This window comes from Notamacropus eugenii, chromosome 3, assembly GCF_028372415.1.
Source record: "Notamacropus eugenii isolate mMacEug1 chromosome 3, mMacEug1.pri_v2, whole genome shotgun sequence".
Classification (NCBI taxonomy): domain Eukaryota; kingdom Metazoa; phylum Chordata; class Mammalia; order Diprotodontia; family Macropodidae; genus Notamacropus; species Notamacropus eugenii.
In genome coordinates, this window is record NC_092874.1 from 489,220,697 (window position 1) to 489,246,422 (window position 25,726).

The 25,726-nt window shown below is 47.8% G+C and overlaps 1 protein-coding gene across 1 annotated transcript in view; it reads right to left on the minus strand.

Annotated features, from left to right (window-relative positions):
- CALCR (calcitonin receptor) overlaps positions 1 to 25,726 on the minus strand; it is a 137,077-nt gene that overhangs the window by 75,887 nt on the left and 35,464 nt on the right. Inside the window, exon 2 of the mRNA XM_072599304.1 lies at positions 12,642 to 12,745. The gene's annotated coding sequence lies outside the window, so the exon portion shown is untranslated. The remainder of the gene's footprint in view (positions 1 to 12,641; positions 12,746 to 25,726) is intronic.

The window sequence follows — 25,726 nt, forward strand, 5'->3', positions numbered from 1 at the left end:
ATATCTGCACTAGATCACAGGATCTGAGAGCTGGAGGAGACGCAGCTGGCCTCTGGTCTAACCTGTCCACAAAGGAAATCTTCCCCGCAGCATCTTAGACACAGGTCATCAGGCTTCTACTTGATCTTACTCTCCAGGTTGGGGAGCCCCCTGTCACCTCCCAAGAAGCCTGTTCCCGTCACAGGGCCAACCAGACAGCAGCAAGGACACCTCGCTGGTCCTCACAACCTCTCAGACTTCTCCAAAATAAGAATCCAGCACAAGCTGTCACCACAAACCCTCATGAGGCAACGGCCCCGGGAGCTAACAGCAGAGAAAGCGAATTCCTAAGCCTTATTCCCTCCAAGGGTTGTGCAAGCTCATCCTTGGGCTCACAACAGAAACTTGACACTGACTCCCCTCCCCAACTTGTATTCTGAAGCTTGTTCTAGCTGAGCTTGAGAACTGAACAATGGAGGGAGCTAGGACAGGACACCAGCCTGTATGTGGATCCACCGGACCTGAAGCACAGGGGAGCCGCACCCAACTGGGGCCGCTTCTGCTCCCCCCTCCTCCTTGTCACTTGGAGCAGAGACAGGTCAGTGAAATGAGGCTAGCCGCAGGGGAAAGGGAAAAGATAGAAATGAGCAGAGATCTCAAGAGGAAAAACAACAAAGAAGCTATTGAAAACAGAAGGGAAAGGCTTCCCAATCAACGACACAGGCCTCAGGGGTGAGCAGCTGTGACCTGCCCAGACCCAGAGAAGAGGGGTCTTGCAGGTGTAACAACCCCACCCCCCCAAGTTGAGCTGGCCATCACATGACAGGGCCAGCACAGACTTGGGCACATTGGTCAGGGAAGTCCTTCAGGCCAAGGTTTGTTCTTCCGGCCTCTGGTGGAGTAATGATCAAATGAGAGGGAGCACACCTGCAGCCCCGCCTCTTCCCCCAAGAAGGTGAAAGCTTCACAACCGTAGGAAAAGTTGTTCCAGTTCCTGAATCTAAGAGGAGTCACCCAGGGAGACTTCAGGAGAAGCCGACCTTCTAAGGGCCTCTGGCAGGAGGAAAAACTAGCATCCTCACTCTGGGAAGTGGGGGAGCAGACAGGGAGTCTCCAGGGTGTCACCTGCATACCCACTGAGGTCCCGGGAAGGTCCACTCCAGAAAGAGACCGAAATAGGCACCCTTTTACCGAGATCCCCCAGATAGGCCGGACTCCACAGATGCTGACAGGAAACAGCTGTCCATGGAATGATGACCTGGGGATGGGTGAAGGCTGGTTCGAAATGAGGAATGTGATGGGCCCCAGGAGTGGGGAGAGACTGATGAGACGGAGGGGAGCTGGTGGAGCCAGGAAACGGTCAAGGGAAAGACACCCCAGCAATCCTGGAGACTGACTGGAAGGGGAAGAGGGGAGCTGCAGGGATGGAGTGCTGTATACAGCAGAGGAGTCCTTGTACCCTTGGTGGGTTTTGCTGAAGTGGTCTTTTTCTTATTCTTTTTAGTAAGAGCTGGCTCTCTGGAAGGGGTGGGGGGGTTAGGGTGGGGTTCCCCAGGTTCCCAGCCCTGGTGGCATCCCCCACCCCTAACCCAAACTCTTCATTTCTACTTCTCAGACATGCCCCCTTCTCCTCTTGGACCCCGCGGGGGCCCCCCTGGTGCAGACCCTCAGCGTCTCCCACCTGGACAGTGAAATAGCTGTGTGGCCGGCAGGAGACGCTCCCTGCCTCGGTTCTCTTTCTCTCCAGTCCATCCTCCGCTTAGCCACCAAGGGGATTTTCCTAAAGCACACACATGTCTGACCAGGTCACTCTCTTTCTTAACACCAGCGGTCCCCTTTCTTCAGGATCCAATAACAAACACTCTCCTCGGCATTCAGAGCCTTCAAAACCTCCCCTCCCCAACACCTTTCCAGTCTTCTCCACTCTCACTCCCCCCTCCAGGGTCGCTGCCTCCCTCAGTCTCTGGGCTTGACCTCCACCTCCTGGTTTCCTTTAGGTCCCAACTAAAATTCCACAGGAAGCCTTCCCCCAACTCCCACTTCACATTCCCTTCCTCTAATTTCTTGGCTTGTTTGTGTACAGTCACGTTTTCCCCTTTTAGGCTATAAGCTCCTTGAGGGCAGGACCCCTGTTTTTGCCTTTCTTTGCATCCTTGGTGCTTGGCATGGTGCCAGGGGACCTTAGCATGAGGTGAGGGGATGTGGCTGTGCCTGTATGTCCACCTTTCTCAGCCCCTCCCCCAAGCTCTGTCCTATGGAAAAACACAAAATCACCCTGAGAGAAGTTCTTTGTGAGAGAGGGAGGGGAGCCCCTGATCCCACGGGGTGTCTGATCTCAGTACTGGTCAGGATCACACACAGGAACTTTTAGTCACCACAGAGAACTGGGCCAGCTTGGGGGAGAGAAGGCTTGGCTGAAATCACGTGAATGAAAGTGACTGACCCATTGAATGCCTAGGTGAAAAGCCTGGCTCTCTCCATGTATGGAAGAGTGACCTTGGGGACAGCCTGGGTCTTGGATGCTTTCCTGAGCACCAACTTCACAGGATGCTGGGGAACATCGGTGTTGCCACACTTCACCTGTCTCAGTGATGATCACAGCTCAGTGTTCTCTACAGCTGTCAAGTCAGAACATTCTTCCAATTATGGGAGGGGCTTCGTTCCTTGGGGATTTTTTTCTTCTTCACAACAGCTTTGTGAAGAAAATCAGGGGGTCTTAGAGGACAGCAAGTTTCACTGAAGTTCCCTATGTGATCTCTCCAAAGAGGGCTGACATCCTGGGCTGCACTGGAGTGAGATGAATTTCCAGGAAGGAGGCACTGGTTGGTCCCGCTGGCCTCTGTCCTGCATCTGGCATCTTGTTTAATTCTATGAGTCATGTGAGGGAAGGATGGGGATAGGTGGGTGAGGGACATGGGAGGAAAACAAAGGGTGAGACATCCTGTGTGTGAGGCTTTATGGGGAGATGTTTGCCCTGAAGAAGAGAGAGCTTAGGGAGAGCCCAGGGCCAGGCTAGAGGGATTAGGTTCACTCCGCTTGGGCCCTGGGACAAATTTAGGCTGAGACTCTAAGAAAAACATGCCAATGGTGACTGGTGTCCTGGAGGGTTGTGGGCTGCCTGAGGGGGTGGGGATGTGCCCACATCTGTAGATTTCCAGAGATCATGTGACCGCTTGTCAGAGATATTGTGGAGGCCCCTGAGGGGAAGATGCTAGGATGTCCTCACAGGGCTCTAGATATTTGTAGGGTAGGCCTTGGGACCAGAGGCCACATTGAGATGTCTATCCTTGTGTGGATTACAGTCCTTGGGGCAGAGGAAGGTGGCAGGTCCCTCCCCTTGTTCCTCCCCACCCCACAAAGCCAGTACAGAGCAGGGATGCTTCTGGGGTGAAGCACTTCCCCGTGGAGACTGTCACCTGGGGTGGGGGCCTAGGGTCTGGGGATCTCATTCACCTCCCAGAGACTCTGATTCCAAGGCATGATTTGGGGACACAAGCCCTTTTGTCTGAGGTCTCTGTAAGCCATTCCCCTTTCCTCCCAGAGTTCTTGACCACTCACTCTTTCCTCCCAGTCCTGGAGACAAAAATAGATGCAAATGTTCTGTTCCTGAGGCTCAAGATCCAGGGGAAAAGGGAAGTGAGTGTGGTTCCCCACACTAAGGAAGCAGAGTGGAGGAGGGAGAAGACACCAGGCCAGGCAGGCAGGCCAGAGTTCCTGCAGGAATGGTGAGGAGTCATGGTCTTCCCTGATGTCCTGGCATCCAATCAAGCCTCTTGAAGGAGCTGGGGAGCCCCAGGGGCACTGGGCCAAGGAAGGACAAGAGGGCTCTGGGATGCCCTGGGGGGTCAGATCCTGGAGAGCACCGAGGTCTCCCCAAGGTTAGAGGGCCGGGGGAGGGTGATTTCTAGAGCCAGGCTTTCCTGGTATTCACCACAAGGAAAAGGGAAAATTCGAGTTGGCCAGTACAGCACGAACCCCAGCAGCTGGAAACACTTGTTTTCTTTGCAGTTAAGAAGAGAAAGCCCAAGAACAATGGGTCTCCCTAACACCTCTTTCTCTACCAGCTGACACCCCCATCAGTCAGCATCCCCCACATGAGCTGCATCTCTCGACTCTGAGACAGCTGCCCCCCTCCCCTTCCATAAACCACCAGCATCTGGCCAGAGAGGACCTGGGGGAAGACCCCACTCTGTGTTTTTGGCCTGGCTCACGGCCCCTCCTATGGGAGATGGAAGAAGAGGGAGATGTGGGGGAGGGGAAAGACCTATGGGGGAGGGTGAAAGGGGGTGACTTATGGGGGGGTTGAAAAGGGAGACCTGTGGGGGAGGTGGGAGGCCTATGAGTGAGGGTGGAATAGAGATGGGGGTTCTGAAGGGAGGGTGCAATTGGCAGTTTAGCTCAGCTGTAACCTGGAGTGTGGAAGGGTCAGTCAGATGAAATAAGACAAGAAATCAGGCCCAAGTCAGATTTTGGAAGGCCTTGAAGGCCAGCCTGAGGACTCAGTGTTTTACGCTTATGCTCAGTGAGCATAAAATTCAGATTCCTCAGTCTGGCATTCAAGGCCTCTCTGCTCAATCTGGCCCTTTTGGGGTTTTGTCTTCTCCCTTCCCCTTCATGTACTTCCTGCTGTTTCTCTCATGTTCATTTCCTGCCTCCATGCCTTTGTCCTATCATTTATTTTCCATGTCTGGGAACACACTCTTATCTTGCTTCCACACCACAGAATGTGGGCTTACTCTAAAGGCCAGTCCTGTACCCCTTCCTGCAGGAAGCCCTCCCTAATTCCCCTGTTGTTAGGACTCACTACACCTTCAAAGGACCTGCTAGAGACTTGACATTTCTTTTTCCGAGGTTTGTAAACTCCTGGGGTTCAGAAGCCAAATCCTTTTGGTCTTTTGTGTCCAGAGACTCCTGCACTGTGCTTAGAATGTAGTAGGTGCTTAAATTGGAAGGGGTCAATACCCTTCCCCCTTCTCCTGGACACTGTTTCGAAGAACAAAGCCCAGAAGTGCCAGAACCTGTATCGGGGGAGGTCATGCTGCAAAATCCTGGGTCCTCAAAGAATGAAATGTCCTACACTGGTTTGTTGGTGCATGCTCACAAGTGCCTCCGTGGTCCTGTGTAGGCAGAGGCCAGTGGGGGACAGCTTCCTTCTCCCCTGTGTATCCTGGCCACACACTTGGCGCTTGGTAGATGCTACTGAATGGCATGGAGCTGAGTTGGATCCCACGGTTCCCTTCCTGCACCAGTCACAACCCTGGGAGTCCAGACAATGGTTGCCCATGACTGGATGCTCCTGAGGTTCCCTGCCTTGATCTAGCCCCGATTGAGGAGGTCCACGCCCTTCTGCGTGAACCTGCCTCCCAAGCTCTCTGACTGTACTCAACCCATTAACCAGGGAGCCGGGAGGACAGCCCTTGGGCATCCCTCATGGAGAGGAAGGCCTGCCACGTGGCTGTTACTCATAATTGGGGCCAGATGACAGAAGGAACGCACCTCTTAACACCCGAAGCAAAGAATAAATTCCAGCTCTTCGAACATTACGGGTCACATGAAATGGAAGGAGATCTCAGGGTAGGATGGGAGTGGAAGCCTATGAGAAACGGGGCGTTTGGTACCTGCCCAAGGCGGAGGAAGTGAGTGCCCCATCACCGGGGGGATCTCCACTGCGGCCACATCCCTACGCGTAGGAGACGTCAGGGTGGGGATGCTGAGAAAGGGCGACTCACCCTCAATGCCTTCGAGGTTTCTCCCTGTGCCAGGTCTGTAGTTGGAGTGGATCGGGGGTCAGCATCTGGTCACGAGAGAGATGAGGCAAGTCTTCTTCAGGTTCTGGACAAAAGCAGCCCCGAGGCAGTCTTGGTCACAGATACTTCAGGAAGCCGGCAGGATTCTCACTGGGTGCCGGTCCTCTGAGCTGTCTTGGCACGGGGCTCTGTTGCCCAGACGGAGACCATGGGACAGAAAGAGGAGCCCATGTTGGTGGGTTGGCAGAGAGAAGGGGGCAGCGCCGGGGGTGGTGGGGTGGGGGGGGCAGGTCTTTGACTACTTAAGTCCTGAGCCTCAAGTGCTACTGAAGGTCTAAAAGCTCCTCTTTATGACTGAAGCCAAAATTGAACTGAGGTCTTCCTGACTCCAGGCCTATGCACTCTGGCACACTTAAATGGTCTGCAGGATTTTTTCCAGTACTAAATCTATGATATTTTACCAAAATCCAATTCTAGGCCAATTATGTATTTATGTATGCCACTTATAGTATTCCCAGCTTGTGATATTAAAAATAATCCATAAACGTTTGTAAGAAACAATATGGTGGCTGAGGACAAGTGTGCCGACCTATCACGGGGTGGGAGTGGCATTATCAGTGAGGTCACAAGTGGCCAAGCTGCCCCAAACACCGTGACCATTCTCCTGCTTTGGGGGACAAGAGTCTTCGCCTTAGCTCCACGCTCGTCCACCTTCATATTTTTCAAATATATAAACAACAGAGCCAAGTACAGTAAGAATGCTAGCTGTATGCGAAGTCCGCAGGGGAACTTCACCCTATGTGAAACGTGTTACACACACAATAATGTCAGGAACAATTGACTAAAAATGTTACCTTTCTCAAGGAGACAGTTTAAGCCCCTTATGGTCCTCCCTAGACTGAATTCCATTATCACACAGGTGTCGGGGTGATGCAGCGGCTGGAGAATTAGGAAACCCTGAGTTCAAATCCGGTCTCAAATACTAATTAGCTGTGTGACCTTGAACAAGTCACAACTTCAGCCTCAGTTTTCTCACCTGTAAAATGGGAATAAGAAAAATACCTTCCTCCTACTGGTGCTGCGAGGACCCAATGAGCTATTATTTGTAAAGCACTTTGTAAGCCTCAAAGCACACTATTTTAGGATGATGATGATGAAGATAAATATTATCTTTATTGGTTCATACAGTCAGAGTCCAAATCCCTTCTCTGACTTATGAGGAAAGTGCAGCCCAATGAGGAAGGGACCGGCTGGTCCAATCAGGTCCATGTGCCAGGCCCCGCATGCCAGGCATTGTGTTCCATGCTGCGGATTGACCCATGGGGGTCTGTGCTCATTCTACCGAGAGATGCAGCCAGATGTCAAGGTCTCTCAGTCTGGCCTGGATTCATGTCTCCAGACTCCCACGTCGTGGCTGCTGGGATGATACTGTCCCCTCACGCAAGATTTCTGTTCCTTCTGCCCGAGAGCTGCAAGCTCACGCCCAACAACAAGGCTCGTCTCTGTCTCTGGCGACAGAAGGGACCGATCCCTCAGCTTCAGCGTCCAGTGACCAAGGAGAAGACAGACTCTAACCTTCCTCCTTCCCTTGGAAGCAGCGCCCAAGACCTGAGCTCAGAACCAAGCGCCTCGGCCCCTGTCCAACTTTCTCCTGGAGGACATCGGCAGGGCACGCTCCGTTTCCTGGAAGCCTGAACCCTCGGCCAACTCAGGGATGTAGCGCTCCACCACCCACGAATCAATAGCGGTTTGTTTCCCTTTGGTCGGTGCCTGCCAGGTTCTGCTTCAGACGTGATATTCGCAGGGACTTGGTGAAACAGGAGACTTTCTTTCAAGCTCCTTCTACTGAGTGTAGACAGTCTCTGATCCTGTGATTCCCTTAGGGGAAAGGCCCCTCCAGACCCTCGGGAGCGCGGCCCAACTGCAGGAGGAAGAGACCTCTGGGGACCCCGGATCCTCCTCCAGAAAAACCAGGAAAGGTTAGAGATGGTTATTCAGATGAGGAAACCAAACCAGGAGGTGGGGGTGGGGGAGAGAAGCTCGCCCATTAGTGAAGAGCCAGGATTGAAACCTGCTTCATCCAATTTCACATAGGGGCCTGAGGGCCACACCCATTATCTTCCCTCCTGGTCATTTTGTACCCAAGGCATCCGGACGCAGAAGCCTGGAAGGGGCGGAGGAGAGGGCAGACCGAGTAGCCCCTCTGACGTGATTGGTCCGAATAGTGGCGAGCAAAGATACGAAGCAACTGAAGCGGTTTCCTCCCAGCTCAGCGCTTAGCAGTGCCTGGCACATAGTAGGTGTTTAATAAATGTTGGTGGGTTGATCTGGGATCCAGGACAGGAATGTCCCAACTTTCAAAGAAGAAAGTTCATTCTGTACTGTGTGGTCACATATGCCCAATGCCTATGCACACCCCGAAGGTCAGCTTTCCTCATCCCTAATGCCAGGCTGTGCCCCAGTGGTACCATAACGTGGGCTCCCATGGTGGTTAGATCAATACTCCTGTCCATACACAGCTACTGCCTGAAAGTGAGGAGCGATAACACCAGGAAATGGGTACTTTTCTGAGTGTTTCCTGATGTGCATAGCAAGTCTGTTGGCTGGGAGGACAGGGACAAAGCAGCCTAACTTTCCCAGGAAGCTCTGGCTAGGTTCTGAGGGGGCAGGAAATACTTACCAGGCCTCCTGGGAATGTTTCTTCTTGTGTCATTTTTACAGAACCAAGCAGATTTTCAGTCTCCTGAGCCACTGACAATGCCCGTCCAGTCCTGACCCCCTGGTTCCCAGAGCTCCTGCCAATGACCTTCTAGACATTAGACATTTCCAGGCTCCCTGTATTTACACACACACAAGCAATTTCCCCCTCATTATTCAAAATTAGCACCAAGTTAGACATTCCCAGACCCCTGTCCCTTCTCTGCCAGATGTCCTCAACTACTCCCCAGTTTTTTTTCTAAGGAAAGTTGGTTAAAAGCAAATTCTGCCTTTCTCTGATATGGCAATGACTCTTCTAGAGATGGAAGGCAGAGTGGCCCCTGAAAGGGTGGGGTGAGGGGCTTCCCAGATGGAGTATTTGGATGGCCTCCCTCTCCATCACTCTCCTGGTGGTGGGCATCAGGAAGGCCCTGAGGCATGGAGGAGGGGAGGCTGGCTCACCATCCTGGAGGGCTACCAAGAGAGAAGGCTGGGAGGCATCTAAGACAAAGTGCCCACAGAGTCAGCCTACTGGGCAGAGCTGCCATGATGCCATGGTGGAAGCTCAGAGGATCTAGGCTCCCATGGTTTTGTCCAGGATTCTCTTTTTTCTTCTCTCTCTGCATTCTCCCCCTTGGGACTCTCATCAGCTCTGTGCCAATGACCTCTATATCTCAATGCCCAGCTGCAGCCCTTAGTTGAACTCTCAGCGCCATCACCATTTACCTGTTGCCAGCTTCTAAGGGGATGGACCTTAGGCATTTCACAAGCTGCTTATCTGGCTCAAACCTGCCTTCTTCCAAACTGTCCCATTCCTACAAAAGGGCACATAATCAAGCCCCTAACCTTCCGACTCAGTCTTGCCTCTTTCAGCAGCCGCAAATCACATAAGAGAAGAGGAGTAAGTGATGTAATAAGAAAAGTCTGAACCCAGAGAATGTGAGCCAAGAGTGAGGGGTGGTGATGGTCTCCCTCACCAGTGTCCCCACCGTACAAGTAAATCAGAAGACGGCACCCAAGAGTCACTCAGGGTAGACAGACATGGAGGAATAAATCTTCACTGCTGGGAAATAAGCTCAGAAATCCCCAAACTTTTAAAATCCCTTTGAAGCCTCAGCATGTGTACAGTTCCTCATTTATTTCTTTAAGATATTTCTGTTGATAACCTTTTATTTTTGGTTACATTTATTCATTTCTAACCCTAGCCCTAACCCTTATAATTAAGATTAAATAAAAAATGGGGAAAAAAGCAGTTCAGTAAGAATGAGCCCATCTCGTCCATCTTATCTGACTGTATATGCTATGTTCCCCTCCCATGGCCCCTCACCTCTGTAAAGAAGGGTAGGCAAAAGCAAGAAAATCTGATGGCGTGGAGAGTCATCCTAAAGGGAAGGAGACTTTGTGGAGAAAACTATAGCATGGAGTAACTTTGAAAGACATTCCTCCAACCCTTCTCTATTATGAGCATGCGTGAGCTGGGGCCAGACAGGAGGCCAGTGACCTGATCTGTTTTCTTTTTTTTTTCCTTCAGGTGACTTATTTGATTATTGGTTAATGGTCCAATAAGGAACAGGCTGCAAAGCAACAGGGAATGGGGCAACCATATCCCCACAGGGTTGAAAGGAAAGGGCTCCAAAAGCAAACATTCTGGGCAGCATGAAGGGGATACAGGGGTGGGATGAGAATGGGAAGAAACGGGAAGAGGGAGGCAGCCAAGCCCAACCTAGCAGTATTCCCGACCTGGGATGATGTTTTCCATGTTACATAAATATAATAAATCATAACCTAATTCCATTTGAAGTAATTTGCTTAAATGAGATGTTGAGTCTGTAAAAGGAATTGTTGGGTTTGCTTTGAGTGGATGCATGTGGATGAGCATGTGTGTATGATTCAGGTGAAGAGTGAGTAATGACACCTCTATTCAAGGCACTATTGAGCTTTTAATGTTACTGTATGGTAGCTGAATGCTCCATCTTGAATTCCTATCTTCTGTGACTAATAGGACTCCACTTGCGATTCCATCAATGTTCCTGAACAAGGTAAGAGAAAAGACTTGCAGTCTTGTTTGATGGGAGGCATACTCTGTTTTCTTTCCTTTGAAAAATTCTTTTTATTTATTTTGTTAAATATTTCCCAATTACATGTAAGTTTTTTTTGAACTTTAAAATTTTTTTGATCTTTTAAAATTTTGAATTCCTAATTTCTCTCCTCAAGAAGGCAAGCAATTTGACTTTGATTATACATGTGAGGTCAGGCCAAACATAGTTCTATATTAGCCAAGTTGCAAAAGAAAACACAAACAAAATAAAACAATAAAAATAAGGAAAGTTTAAAAAAAAGCTTGCTTCAATCTGCATTCAGAGTTCATCAGTTCTCTCTCTGGAAGCTGACAGCATTTTTCATCATGGCTCCTTTGGGATTGTCTTGGATCATTGTCTTGTTCAGAGGATGTACGTGCTCTGTTTTCTAATGTTAATATTCCAGAGTTTAAAAAGTCATTATAAGCTTAAAGATGGTCACTTCAGGATCCATGAAAAGCTTTGGCCAATGACAGATGGTAAAATGAAAGCATGGAGCAGGGGTGATGGTGATGGCCCAAGGAATCACATGACTGCCTCCAGAGGGGCTACTCCAGTAACCCCTCATCCTTACCCCATTGGTCTCAGTGGCTCCCGGAGTCAGAGGAACAGAGGCTAAGTCAATGATATGGTGAATCTCAGATAAAGAACCACAGGTGGTTAAGTCAGGAGAGCAGGCTCCTCCCTTGGTTATAATGGATTGAACCTAGTTCCTGGAAAGGTGCCCCATGCTATGAGGTCTGGAGCCCCAACATGCAGTCCAGGGACCTAGATGTTCCCTCAAAGGCACTGGGGACATAGTCATGGCTGAGGTGGCAAGCCTCCCTGACCTGGGAGGAGGAGGGAGTCACTGGGCATTGCCCATTGCTTCTCCATCGGAAGCCTCAAGATCTGAGACCTTTTACTTTTCAGTGATATCTTCTCTGTTCAGAGCCCTCCCAGCTGTTTTTCCTAACTCTGGGGCTACTGGCTCTAGAAATGGAATTGTCTCCAACCTTACCCCAAGTAACTTCACAGAGGAGGAACCTCTGACACCCTCCAAGATAGGCTGCGCTGCAGTTCTTTGTTAAAAATGATGGTAAATTTTTGGACTCATGCTGTTAGTTGACCTAAAGCAAATTGAAAAGCAGTCTCACATTTCTAAAAATGTGCCACAAATGTTATCACAGTCAGAATCACCCTCATCAAATTCCGGTTCCAATGCCCTTGTTTGCCCTGTTAGCTTTCTTGAGATCTCTGTTGGTTTCAACCTTGCAGACCTCAGCTATGGTTTCTCATGCATTGATGATATCAGGAGCAAGGCCATGGTGACTTAGCCATGCTAGGTGTACCCATGTTTTTGGGCAGTTTGAGTAAGGTAACACAATCACAGAATGTCAGTCCTGGAAGGACTTCAGTACCCTCTTGTCCAACCCATATACAAAAGATGCCCACTGTAAGCCTTTCCTCCATATGGCATCCCCTTAAGTTCATGAAGACAGCTATCAGGTGCCTCCTGAGCCTTCTATTCTCCTGGCTAAAGATTTCAATTTCCTTCAGATGATCTTCCTGTGACATGGATTCAACGTCTGGCTGCTCTGAGCATACTCTCTAGTATCCAGTAAACATTAATTAAGTTGCTACAATATGCCAGGCATGATGCTAAGTACTAGGGATACAATTAACAAAAGCAAAGTCCTCTTCCTCAAGGAGTTTACAATCTGAAGGGGAAAGATAACATACAAAAGGAGGTAGGAAATGAGAGGATAGGATAGGGGACAGAACGCCAAGGGGTACCTGGTACAGGAGAATCTTTTTCTGTGGAGTTGGAATCAGGCAGGGGAGCAGATTCAAGGTGGAGTGATCTGAGAGCCCACTTTAATTGAACCCTTTGCAAAGGAAGGCATTGGATGCAGTTCGATACTCTGAACAGAGGGGAGAAGAGTCTGAAAGAGGTGGAGTCAATCAAGGCTTGAGTTAGCAATCTGGTAGTGAGTTTAGAGGTGATAAACTTATCCTGGGAAGAGCATCTTGTTCCCTAGAGCTAAAACCAGGTAGATCAGCAGGAGTGAGCAGGGACCCTTAAGTGTCTTTCTTAAACCCTGATGCCCCAAACCTTCAGATGAAATTTGACTAGAGCTGAAAATTGTTGGATGCTTACTTCTTCGCAGCTGGAAGTTCTGTCCCTCTCTCTATGGCCCAAGATCTCCTTATCTTCTTTGGCTGGCATATCCCACTGTTCACTCATATTGAGATTACAGCCCGCTAAAAATAGAAGAAAAAGTGAGATAGCTCATTAAAAACAATTGATCTGGAAAAACAGAACTAGAAGAGATGACTTAAAAATATTGAACTACCTGAAACCCAAAAATCAAAAAAAGGACCTAGAAATCATACTTCAAGGAATTAGGAAGGAAAGCTGCTCTGATATCTAGAACCAAAGAGCAAAAAAAATTAAAAAAAGAATTCACTGATCACCTCCTGAAAAATGACAAATTACAGAATATTCCTCACTGGAGGAATATTTAGTGCTTACGGCTGGGGCATGTTGATATATTTAAGCTGATGCTACTGCTAATGTTAACCTACACTTTTAATGCTATATCAATAAAGTTATTAGAGGTATCATTTACAAAATTGGATAAAATAATAATTAAGTTCATTTGGAAAAATAAAATACTAAGGGAGGTAATGAAAAAAGGTAAGAATGAAAGAGGAATAGTACTTCCAAACCCCAGACTATATTATAAAACAATTGTTACCAGAACCATCTGGCATTGGTTGAAAAAATAGAGGTGGATGAGTGGAACTGATCAGACAAAGGACAATCAGAAACAATGGTACTCAATGACCTAATGTTGAATAAAACAGAAAACATCAACTACTTAGGAAAGAACTCCCTATTTGATAATAAATTGTTATTTGTGTGGCAAAAATTAGGTTTAGGTCAACCCCCTACATCATATTCCATAATACATTCTAAATGGACAAATGACCTTAATATTACAAATTATGCCATTAAAAAATTAGAAGAGAGCAGATCATATGCTTCCCACAGCTATAGGTAGGAGATGGATTCTTAACCAAACAAGGGCGGGAGGAAGAGAGAGAAAGAGAGAGAGAAAGAGAGAGAGAGAGAGAGAGAGAGAGAGAGAGAGAGAGAGAGAGAGAGAGAGAGAGAGAGAGAGAGATCATTGCAAAAGAGAAAGTAAATCACTTTGATTACATGAAATTGAAAAACTTCTACAGAGATGACATTATCTCTAGGATAAGAAAGCAAGTAACTTAATGGGAAGAAAATTTGTATCAAATTTCTCTGATAAGGATTTGATGTCCAAGATAAACAATTATCAGATACACACACACATATACATACACACAATCTATATCTATCTATCTATTATATTGGGGAACCATTCTCTAATAGATATGTGGTCAAAAGCTATGAACAAACAATTCTTAAAAGAAGAATTGCAAATTATTAATAAAGCCACATGAAAGAATTCTTCAAATAACTAGCAATGAGAAGTGCAAATCAAAACCACTCTGAAGTCTCATCTCCCACCCTAAAAAATTGACAAAGATGACAAAGATTGGAATAGTCAGTGTTGGAGAAGTTGTGGGAAGATAGACACATTAATACATTGTTGGTGGAGCTGTGAATCCATGCAATTATTTTGGAAAGGAATTTAGAATTATGCAAATAAAGTGACTAAAACATCCATATCCTTAGATATAGATTTTGTTACTAGGTTTATGCACCAAGAAGAAAGTCCCCAAATATGTAAAAATTGTTCATGGTAGCACTTTTTGTAACAGCAAAAAAAAAAAAAAAAAAAGGAAAGAAAACAAAGTAGATACCCATTGATTGGGGAATGGTTAGACAAACTGGTACATGAGTAATGGAATATTACTATGCTGTAAGAAAAGATGACTGTGATGAATATAGAGATGATCTACCCAAACTGGATAGATCTGATGCAGAACTGATACAGAGTGAAGAAATCAGGGCCAAGAAAACAGTATGTACCATGATTGTGACAATGTAAGTCAGAACAACCACGAAAAAAAGTAAAAAATGAAGTGGAAAAGTCATAAAGAACAAGCATGGATTGAAAGAAGGTATATGAGAACCTCCCCTCTGCAGGGATGAGAAGTCCCCAAGTACACTGCATGTCTTGTTAGACTTTCTCAACCCATTGATCAGCTATGGGGATTTTCCTCTTTTTTTTTAATTCTATAAGATGGCTCTCTGGGAGGAAAAAGGATACTAGGGAAAATTATATATTTTTTTAATAATTAAATTTATTTATTTAACTTTTAACATTCATTTTCTCCCCTTTTATCCCCTCCCCCCCCAAACACCAAGCATTCTAATTGCCCCTATGACCAATCTGCTCTCTCTTCTATCATTCCTCTCTGCCGTTGTCTCCGTCTTCTCTTTTGTCCTGTAGGGCCAGATAGCTTTCTATACCCCTTTACCTGTATTTCTTATTTCCTAGTGGCAAGAACATTACTCGACAGTTGATCCTAACACTTTGAGTTCCAACTTCTTTAGCTCCCTCCCTCTCCACCCCTTCCCTTTGGGAGGCAAGCAATTCAATTTAGGCCAAATCTGTGTAGTTTTGCAAATGACTTCCATAATAGCTGTGTTGTATAAGACTAACTATATTTCCCTCCATCCTATCCTGTCCCCCATTACTTCTATTCTCTTTTGATCCTATCCCTCCCCATGAGTGTCGACCTCGAATTGCACTCTCCTCCCCATGCCCTCCCTTCTATCATCCCTCCCACCCTGCTTGTCCCCTTATCCCCCACTTTCCTGTATTGTGAGATAGGTTTTCCTACCAAAATGAGTGTGCATTTTATTCTTTCCTTTAGTGGAATGTGATGAGAGTAGACTTCATGTTTTTCTCTCACCTCCCCTCTTTATCCCTCCACTAATGAGTCTTTTGCTTGCCTCTTTTATGAGAGATAATTTGCCCCATTCAATTTCTCCCTTTCTCCTCCCAATATATTTCTCTCTCACTGCTTGATTTCATTTTTTTTTTAAGATATGATCCCATCCTCTTCAATTCACTCTGTGCACTCTGTCTCTATGTATGTGTGCATGTGTGCATGTGTATGTGTGTACTCCCACCCAGTACCCAGATACTGAAATGTTTCAAGAGTTACAAATATTGTCTTTCCATGCAGGAATGTAAACAGTTCAACTTTAGTAAGTCCCTTATAACTTCTCTTTGCTGTTCACCTTTTCATGGTTCTCTTCATTCTTGTGTTTGAAAGTCAAATTTTCTTTTCAGCTCTGGTCTTTTCATCAAGAAAATTTGAAAATCCTCTATTTCATTGAAAGACCATTTTTTCTCCTGAAGTATTATACTCAGTTTTGCTGGGTAGGTGATTCTTGGTTTTAGTCCTAGTTCCTTTGACTTCTGGAATATCCTATTCCATGCCCTTCGATCCCTTAATGTAGAGGGTGCTAGATCTTGTGTTATCCTGATTGTATTTCCACAATACTTGAATTGTTTCTTTCTAGCTGCTTGCAATATTTTCTCCTTGACCTGGGAACTCTGGAATTTGGCCACAATGTTCCTAGGAGTTTCTCTTTTTGGATCTCTTTTAAGCGGTGTTCTGTGGATTCCTTGAATATTTATTTTGCCCTCTGGTTCTAGAATCTCAGGGCAGTTTTCCTTGATAATTTCATGAAAGATGATGTCTAGGCTCTTCTTTTGATCATGGCTTTCAGGTAGTCCCATAATTTTTAAATTGTCTCTCCTGGATCTATTTTCCAGTTCTGTTGTTTTTCCAATGAGATATTTCACATTATCTTCCATTTTCCCATTCTTCTCTCTTTGTTCTGTGATTTCTTGGTTTTGCATGAAGTCATTAGCCTCCATCTGTGCCATTCTAATTTTGAAAGAACTATTTTCTTCAGTGAGCTTTTGAATCTCCTTTTCCATTTGGCTAATTCTGCTTTTGAAAGCATTCTTCTCCTCATTGGCTTTTTGAACCTCTTTTGCCAATTGAGTTAGGCTAGTTTTCAAGGTGTTAATTTCTTCAACATTTTTTTGGTTCTCCTTTAGCAGGGAGCTGATCTGCTGTTCATGCTTTGACTTCATGTCTCTCATTTCTCTTCCCAGCTTTTCCTCTACCTCTCTAACTTGATTTTCAAAATTCTTTTTGAGCTCTTCCATGGCCTGAGCCCATTGGGTGGGCTGGGACACAGAAGCCTTGATTTCTGTGTCTTTGCCTGATGGTAAGCATTGTTCTTCCTCATCAGAAAGGAAGGGAGGAATGCCTGTTCACCCAGAAAGTAACCTTCTATAGTCTTATTTCTTTTCCCTTTTCTGGGCATTTTCCCAGCCAGTGACTTGACCTCTAAATATTCTCCTCACACCCACCTCGCCTCCTGATCCTCCCAGCCAGCTGGTCTGAGATTTAAATGCTGCTTCCAGCCTTAGGGCTTTTGGCGGGTACAGGGCTGCTATTCAGTGTGAGAATTAAGTTCAGGTGGTCAGGTCAGGGCAGGGCCACCTCTCAGGCTCAGTTCCCTCAGGGGGTTTATGCACAGACCTTCCACAATGGATCCAGGCTCCTGCCCCCTTGGGGAGCCCCGGTCTGCTGCCGCCCCTCAGCTTCTGTCTCCCGAGGGGACCCGAGCCATGGGGGCACCCCACTCCCCCCTTGACCCGCCAAAGGGACTCTCTCACCGACCCCCATCACCTGTGGGTGGAGGGACTTGTGCGGCCACTGGAGATCCTGTCCCTGAAGCTTGCTCGGATCTTTTCCTTTCAGTGCCGTGGTGCGGCAGGGCTGGGCTGGGCTCCGCGTCTGCAGCGCGATGGACCTTTTGCGAGAGGTTTGCAGGTCCCTCTGTGGGTGGAGGGACCTGCGTGGCCACTGGAGATCCTGTCCCTGAAGCCCGCTCGGATCTTTTCCTCTTGGTGCCCCGGCTGCGGCAGGGCTGCACTCAGCTCCCAGTCCCAGCGCCCAGTCCGCAGCGTGAAAGACCCCCCGCGAGAGGTTTGCAGGTCTCTCCGGAACAGAAATCTCCTTCGCTCCAATGTTCCGTGGCCTCTGGGTGCAGAATTCGCCGTGAGTTACTTCCCTGTAGCCGTTCTATGGGTTGTGGGTTGGGAGCTATGTGTATGTGCGTCTTTCTACTCCACCATCATGGCTCCGGCCCCGGGAAAATTATATTAATGGAAAATGCAACAATAAAACTTATTTTAAAAGAAGAAACAAAAGAGGTAAATTCTGAGGTGGGGTAGGCTAAGTAGCTTTGCTCAGGAGAGGAAGTTTGAGTGTGCTTGGGTGAAGGTCAAGGAGCAAACACAAACAGCTTTGTTCTGGGACTACCCTGTAGACCACCTGGACCGAAGGAAGATGAGTCAGGTCTTCAGAAAGCTGTTGACAGACATGATATGGAAGCATGCTATACTAGTGGTCAGAAGCTTTGGCTCTTCCACTCCCTTCCAGAGGTTTCTGGTAAATGGTAAAAGTAGAGCAGGTGTGATATCGGTGATTTTCCTTACGATAGCTTCATCCCTAAAAACATGGGTCCATAATCTTTTCCTTTCTGTCACAGACACTCTTGACAGTGAAGCCTGTGATCACTTCTCTGAATCATGTATTTAAGTGCATAAAACAAAATATATAGGATTGCCAAGGAAGCCAATTCTGACAGTATTATATATACATGTGTATTATATGTATATATAATACTGTCAGTAAAATATTACCAAAACAAGCTCGTAAAGCTCAGGAGAGGAACCTGTTCTTTAAAAGATGGAGGGAACAGTGGGAGAATTTCTATATTGAACCTAATTCTAACCAACAAAGGACAGTTGGCTGCTGAAGTATAAATTATAGGGACATCTGGGGAAAGTGATCCTAATTCAATCTCTGAAGTGACAGAGTGCTGAGGAAGAAATGCCCTCGATTTGGGGAAGTGACACTGAAGGCTTCAGGGGAGGCAAGTGGAAGCTCCTGGGCTCAAAAGGAAAGCGAACATCCCAGCAATGGTGCTCTGAAGATGCAAACAGCTTTGATGAGAACCATTTTAGTGTGAATGTATGAATAGATGGGAAACTCACCAACCCACTCACATGATGACAAAAGATGCATGAAATTCTGAAAAGTGTCATAGTCTCTTAAGGAAAGTGTCAGCAACTGAAGTTCCAAATGGGTTGATTCTGGTGCAGGAAAACCAGGACCACAAAGGAGCTGCTTTAAAAATGAAGCTTTATCAGGCAAAAGAATTTGCGGGGAAGGGAGGTGAGAGCTTCTAGCTGTTTGAATTTGTATTTCACTTTTCTTTGGAATGATCCAGAGCACATTTTCAATACTAATTCCTACTTTATATATCTTTTGAAAACTGTTCATATCATTTGATCACAGATCTGCCTATTAGGGGATGGCTCATTATTATATCAATTAATTCAATTAATCAATAAACATTTACTGAACATTCACCAGGTGCCAGATATTGTTCTAAGTGTTGGAGATAAAAAAAAAGAGTCAAGACACTCCTTACCCTTGAGGAGCTCACCATCTAATGGTGGAGAAAGACGCAAACAAATATATAAACAGAGTGTCTATGGGATAAATAGGGAAACAGAGGGAGAACACTGGAATTAGGAGAGGTTGGAAAAGGCCTTCTGTAGAAATGGGATTTTAGTTGGGACCTAAAGGAAGCCAGGGAAGTCCGCAGGTGGTACTGAGGAGGGTTCCAGGTATGAGGCACAGCCAAGAAAATGCCCAGAGTCAAGAGATGGGGGATCTCATTCATGGATCAGCCAGGAGGCTGGGACCACTGGAAAGGGAGGAGGGTTTGAATTAGGTCAAACAGAGGATTTTCTAATTGATTCTGGAGTTTATTGAGGTGTGTGTGTGTGTGTGTGTGTGTGTGTGTGTGTGTGTGTGTTGGATTAGAGACTGGAGGAAGGAGACCAATCTACCACAAGAGTCTGGATGAGTTGATGAGGGAGGACCTGGTTATGGCCATGTGAATGAAGAGAAGGTGCTATCAAGGTTTTGGGTGTAGAATCGACAGTAGAGAGGTAGGAGACAGGGTTTGGAGGGGAAAGGAGGGGGAAAGATGGATGATGGGGAGGATGGTGGTGCTGTCACCTCAATGGAAGCTCAGGGAGCCAGGCTAGAGAAGGAGGATTTGAGCTGCCACTGGGCTGTGTATGGTCCTGAGCTCCAAAGCAGAAGAGAATTGGGAGAGAAGTGAGATTGCCAGTGGAGAATGAGGCCCCAGGAGCACCACGCTCTGAGGGCAGGAAATGGAGGCAGAACCATCAGAGGAGACTAAGAAGCAGCTGTCACTGCAGGGTGAGGACCCAGGCACAGCGTGATCTTTCAATGGATTTTTTAATTTAGAGGTGAGCTGTTCTCTGTGATTTTCAATATTGCTGACTGGCTGTCACTAAGTGATACCAGCAAGTTCTAAGAATGAGCAAATGTCCCTGAAAGTGGGTGATACGGGGGTCCCCCAGGGGCACAGTGGTGGCAGACCTCAAACCCAAGCCCTGAGTCTGCTTCATGCTGTCCCAGGCAGAGGGGGCCAGACCCTCTTCAGCCTCCGAAGGGTCTTGATTTCATGCAGAGGCTCTGATGTGTTTCCCTTGTTTAGCCTGTGGTGCCTTCTGTGGGCTCAGATGACCAGAGTGACCTGAAGTGTAACCGTCACCAGTGTCTCTGCATGCTCTGCTGAGGATGTACAGAGATAGAGGCTTGTGCTGCTCTTTCAACACCTCCAAGCTCCAGAATATGAAGCGTCCTTTCTGAACCATCAAAGGCACCCGCTGTCACATGTGCTCTTCCAATTTCAGGGACATGCACAAAGATCAAAACCCTCATGGCTCTCAGTGAGTCTCAATGCGAATACAGCTCAGGCTCCCAGTCTAGCTCAGAGCTGCATAAGCCCCCCCCTCTGGCTGCCCCCACAGTCCAGTGGGGGCCCATCCAGCCTCTGCCTGGAAGCCCCCAAGGAGGGGGAGCCCTTACCTCCCAAGGCAGCGCCTTGCACTCTGCTGAGACATCTCTCCAGACATCAACTTCAATCTGCCACTGCCCCTGGCTCTGCCCTCTGGCTTGGACATCCCGAGTATGCCCTCTTACCCCCAAACCATCCTTCAAATGCTCACATGGAGCCCCTGCGCCCCCACAGCTGCCCTCTCCTCAGCTCTTCTTTTTTAAGCTAAGCATTCCCAGTTTCTTTCACCAACATTCATCTGGGAGGCCCTCCCTGTTGCTGGTCACTGTCTTCCAGTTGTTCTGGTGATCAAACAAAATCAGAGTCTTTACAGAAACACCTTCATTTCTGTTGTTATTCAGTCACATGGAGGCCGATGCGTCACCTGTCATCTGGGATAGCATACTGGCCTTCTCATTGCCTTCTCCCCAATCTACCCAGCTGTTGGAGTGGTATTTCTAAATCTCTGGTCTCACTCTATCACACCCTGCCCAGAAATTTTTGGGGTAAGTCTTCAGAATAAAAGACAAGCTTCCCTTCCTGGTCCCCCCTCCTCTGCAGCTCCCTGCCTCTGTACTCTCTGCTCTGGCCAAGCTGGCCTGCTCATGAGGTCCCACATGTGACACTCCCTTCCTCTCTCTCCACACCTTGGGTCTGAGCCTGGGGCCACCTCTCACACACATTAGGACACAGAGTAGAGAGGAAGGAAGCATCACAATTGTTCATTAATTTTCCCACACAGCCTCTGGCCTCCTCATGGCAGAGCGAGGCCACAGTGGAGCCCAGTGGGTGACACTAATGAGGGGCCTTGTTGGTACTTGGCCAGCATCAGTGGAAGGTCATCACTCAACATGACCGCGCCATTCAGAGTCACTGAAAGTGTCCAAGGGCAGTTCAAGGGCTTCGAGCTTTGGGTGTATGATGAGGAAGTGTAGACCTGCATGAAAGGACTGGGAAAATGGAACAAAGATAAGAACTCTGGTGCCCACTGAGAGAGCACCAGCACGAATCTCTGCAATCATGGTCACCCACCTCAACATGTACTACTGGCCTAGCCTCTCAACTCAAGAGAAAACCCTGCTGGCTTTTCTGGGTCTTTGGGGGGGCAAATAGCAATCCAATGTGAATTACATGGGACCTTGTACACAATAGGAGCTTAATAAGTGCTTGTTGAAGGGATCAGCATGCTGCTCCAACGCCATTAAGCCCTTTCCATGGTGGAGGAGACCAGAAAGGGCTGAGCAGCTGTGTGGTTCCAGGGTCCATCCTGTACCAACACCTCCCATGGCACATAATCAGTTCCAAAGTTCTTCAGAGACACTTTGAGAGGGTCCTTGTGTTGCTTCTTCTGACTTTATGTGAGCACCTACTTTGCATGAGTTCTTCGTAAAATAGTCTTTTAGGCAAACATACGTTTGACATTCGAACAACATGGTAACCCACTGTAGGTACACTCTCTGAAGCAGAGCTGGAATGCTTGGAAGTTCAGCCTGAGAAAGGACATCAGTGTCTCATACCTTGCCCTTCCAGAATCTTCTGAATCTTCCTAAGACAATTCAGATGGAAGTGATTCCATTTCCCAGCATGGCACTGGTAGACTATCCAGGTTTCACAGGCAGACAACAATGAGGTCGGCACAATGAAAGTTGTGTAGTCTGTAGACTTTCAGTTTGGTGGGCAGTCTCATCCCTCTTCTTTCCTCCACTTTCCTTTGGAACCTCCCAAACTCTGAGCTAGCCCAGCAATGTGTGCGTTAGCTGCTAACCCTCACCCTAACCCTAAAAGACACTGTGCTCTATGAGCAAAGCAGAATTGCAGAAGCTCAAATGTTCACATGGACTAGTTGTACCTGACCTGTGGTAGAGCCTTCTGAACTCATACTGGTCTGATCAGACAGTCAGGCACGTTGTACCTTGACTCTAACTCAGTCTTCTTTGAAAATGAAAGACAACAACCAACCAATCCAGGACCCATCCCAATGGTCTTTGACCCCTGGTGCTGGATGGAGGGCTGGCTTTTCCCAGGGGCTCTCAGCTGTCTTCACTGACCCCCTGCTTGGCATCTCGCTTTCTCCTGAGTGCACTTTAGCTCCTCGTGGGTCATGAGGCTGCCCACAGGTCCCCTTTACCCCAGAAGCTGTTTCTCAGATCTGTGTTCTCATTGACCTTTCTGAGAAGGAGTCATCTCACACTTGGATGGACTGTGTATGAGTGAAAGAAAGAGGCCCTCGAGGATGCCAGTCCTGCTTCAGACAGGTAAGGGCAGTGGTCACAATCACTGACACTTGTACCATGATTTAAAATTTCCAGAGCATCATCTGGACGTTGATCACCTTGTTTGGCCTTCATCACAAACCTATGAGGGAGATGATCCATTTTTACAGAGGAGGAAACTGAGTCTGGGAAGAGTAAAGCGGACAGGAATTGTATCCCTTTCTGTCTCTATCCCCACGCCAGTCACAGGAGCTGGCCAGCAGTAGGGACTTATACCTGCTTGTTAAATCGATTCCTGACAATTAATTAGTCACTACGCACTTATGAAAGACCTGCTATGTGCCAGGCACCTACAATATAAAAAAGGCAAATGACAGGCCTGCTCTCAAGGAGCTTAAGATCTAATGGGGAAAGACAAGTGAAGGAGCCACACAAGGGTTAAAGAGGGAATAATGAGCAGAAGAACACATCACAGTTTGGAGAGGTGGGGAAGGTTCCAGAGAAAGGTGGGACTTTAGCTGGGACTTAGAGGATGTCTCTCTACTACCCCATTGTGCCCCAAGAATGATCCAGAACCCTTCCCTGATTATTACAAAGAACCAGGACCCAAGGCCACCAAATCCTGTAAAAGCCTTGAGTAATGACTGTAAGATAGGAGACTGCGCACCATCCATCAGCCTCAGAGCCAGGGCAAGTGGACCACTGAGGACATGGCTTGGCTTAGGGGGAGCAGTGAGGATGAGATGGGGGGGACCATGACCTTGATTCTGCACATTTGAGGGCCATGGAGACTTGCAATGAGTTGGTGACTTCATTCAGGAATCCTCCAACCTTGGGTTTCAGTCACTGCATTTTGGAGAGTGATGGGCACCTGAGGTTCTGTCAGGAAAGGTGCCCTGCCTTGGATCCAGGTGCTTCATGGGTAAGGTGTTCCCTGAGGCCTGAACAAACCTCTGCTCATTTGTGGGTTGGTAGGCAAGCAAGTGGCTTGGACCAAGTCTGACTGGCCCCACCCCTGCCCTATCCTTGTCCTTGGCTGCTGAAATTTCCATGCAATTGTCTTGATGGGGCCCAGAGCCCCAGTGGTCTGCAGGCAGTTAATACCCTTAGAGAGGAATCCTGTCACCTCCGCGCACTGCCACTGCTTGGAACTTGCCAAATTTCAACCCTGGTGGGCCCTGGCCATAGGCCTCCTCCCCTGACTCACCTGATGCTGAGCAGAGCTGGAGGAAGCCCCTACCCTGCTGATGGGGGCCTCTATGTGCTGAGGTTTTCTATTCTCAATGGGCACTCTCTGCTGTGGGCAATCCTTCCATCCCTTCCTGGTTGATTTTCCACACTCCCCACAGTGGCACCCATCCATGCCTTTTCTGCTCCTCTCTAGCCTCCAATGTGCACCAATATTCACCCTCCCTTCTCCTCTCAGCAGAAAACGTGGTTCCACTTTGCACTGGAAAATAGGAGTCACCAGTCAGTCACAAGCTCCCTCTTTTATACTTCCAGCCCCCTTTATGTCACTCATGGTGCTCCCATCCTGTGGTCCTTGCTGAGGTCAGTCTTCTACAAGACCTCATGGTCCTATCTCCTCCTGGATCCCCTGGGGCCTGGTCTCTTTGGTCCCTCCCCTTTCTCTGTCTCCCTCAGTCCACAACTGAATGGGGAAAGGAGAACAGGGTGAGTGACTTGCACAGTGCTTGGCTGTGCCAAGCTTGGCATGACCCTAAGCTACCACAGAAACCTATTTCTAGTGCTGATGTTCCCCAGTGTGGTGCCATAGCTGTGGAGCACAGACTGCCGCCATCTTGGTTGGTTCCCAAGGGGTCTCCCTCAGGCAGTAGCAGGGAGGGGCAGCAGAAGAAGATATCACCGAGGACACACCTACCCAGCCAAGGCATGGCTGCTCATGGAACTGGGGGTGAGGAAGACTGACCATGGGGCACAGGAAAAGGCTAAGGTAAAGGAGTGCCATGGTGAGGGAGACAACTCTCTCTGTCTCCGTCTGTCTCTGTCTCTCTCATTCAGTGGTAGTATCAACTGTTTTTCTAACACCTGGTTGCAGTATGTGACCTACGTGACTTTACAAGGTTTGTTTTTCTAGAATATTTGAAAGAATAATTGGGAAGATAACATTCCAGGCACTTTGACACTTGAAAGGGAGGGTCTGAGATTTTATCAAGATGGGCATCCTCTTCAGGGCAGAAAAATCCCGCTGGAGTGTCTGAGTGCTTCTCATTCAATCAGACCACCAATAAATCAACTTCTGAGCTTCCACAGATGTTGGCCCTGGAGCAGAAGCTGGGGTTACAAAGACTTTAAAATGAAACCGGCCCCACCTTCAAGACGCTGCCATTCCAGGTGCACTTAGATCCTCATGTCTAGTAAATTTAGAAATAGACAAAGTCAGTACAAAGTGATTTAGAGAGAGGCTCCAGCCATGTGGCAGCCAGGAAAGATGTCAGGAAGGAGGCCCTGCCCAAGCTGAGCTGGGAGGGAAGGTGGGGATTTTAAGAGACCGTGGTCAGGGAGAATTGCCTTCTGAGTTTGGGGGGAGAGCCTGTGCAAAGGTGGAAAGATAGGAGAGGGAAGGCCAGGTCTGGCATTTCTGCTGAGTGGAATAAGTTGGAAGCTGGATTGTGACAAGTGGCAAAGTGACATTTGTATTTGTTTACCTCCAGGCAGGTAATAGGGCAGCCAGGTGGTGCAGTGGATAGAGAGCCCTGGACCTGAAGTTAGGGAGACTCACCTTCTTGAGCTCAAATCCAGTCTCAGACACTAATTAGCTGTGTGACCCAGCAAGTCACTTCACCCTGTTTGCCTCAGTTTCCTCATTTGTAAGATGAGCTGGAGAAGGAAATGACAAACCTTTCTAGTATCTTACCAAGAAAATTCCATATGGGGTCATGAAGAGCTGTTCACTACTGAACAACAGAAAGGGTTTGTTAGGGAGAAAAATCACAATTCTGCGTTGGACAATTTGAGATGAGGTGGAAATATCCCCTAGGTAAGTGGTGATTCAGAGCTGGTGCTTGGGAGAGAGTCCGTGTGTGGCTG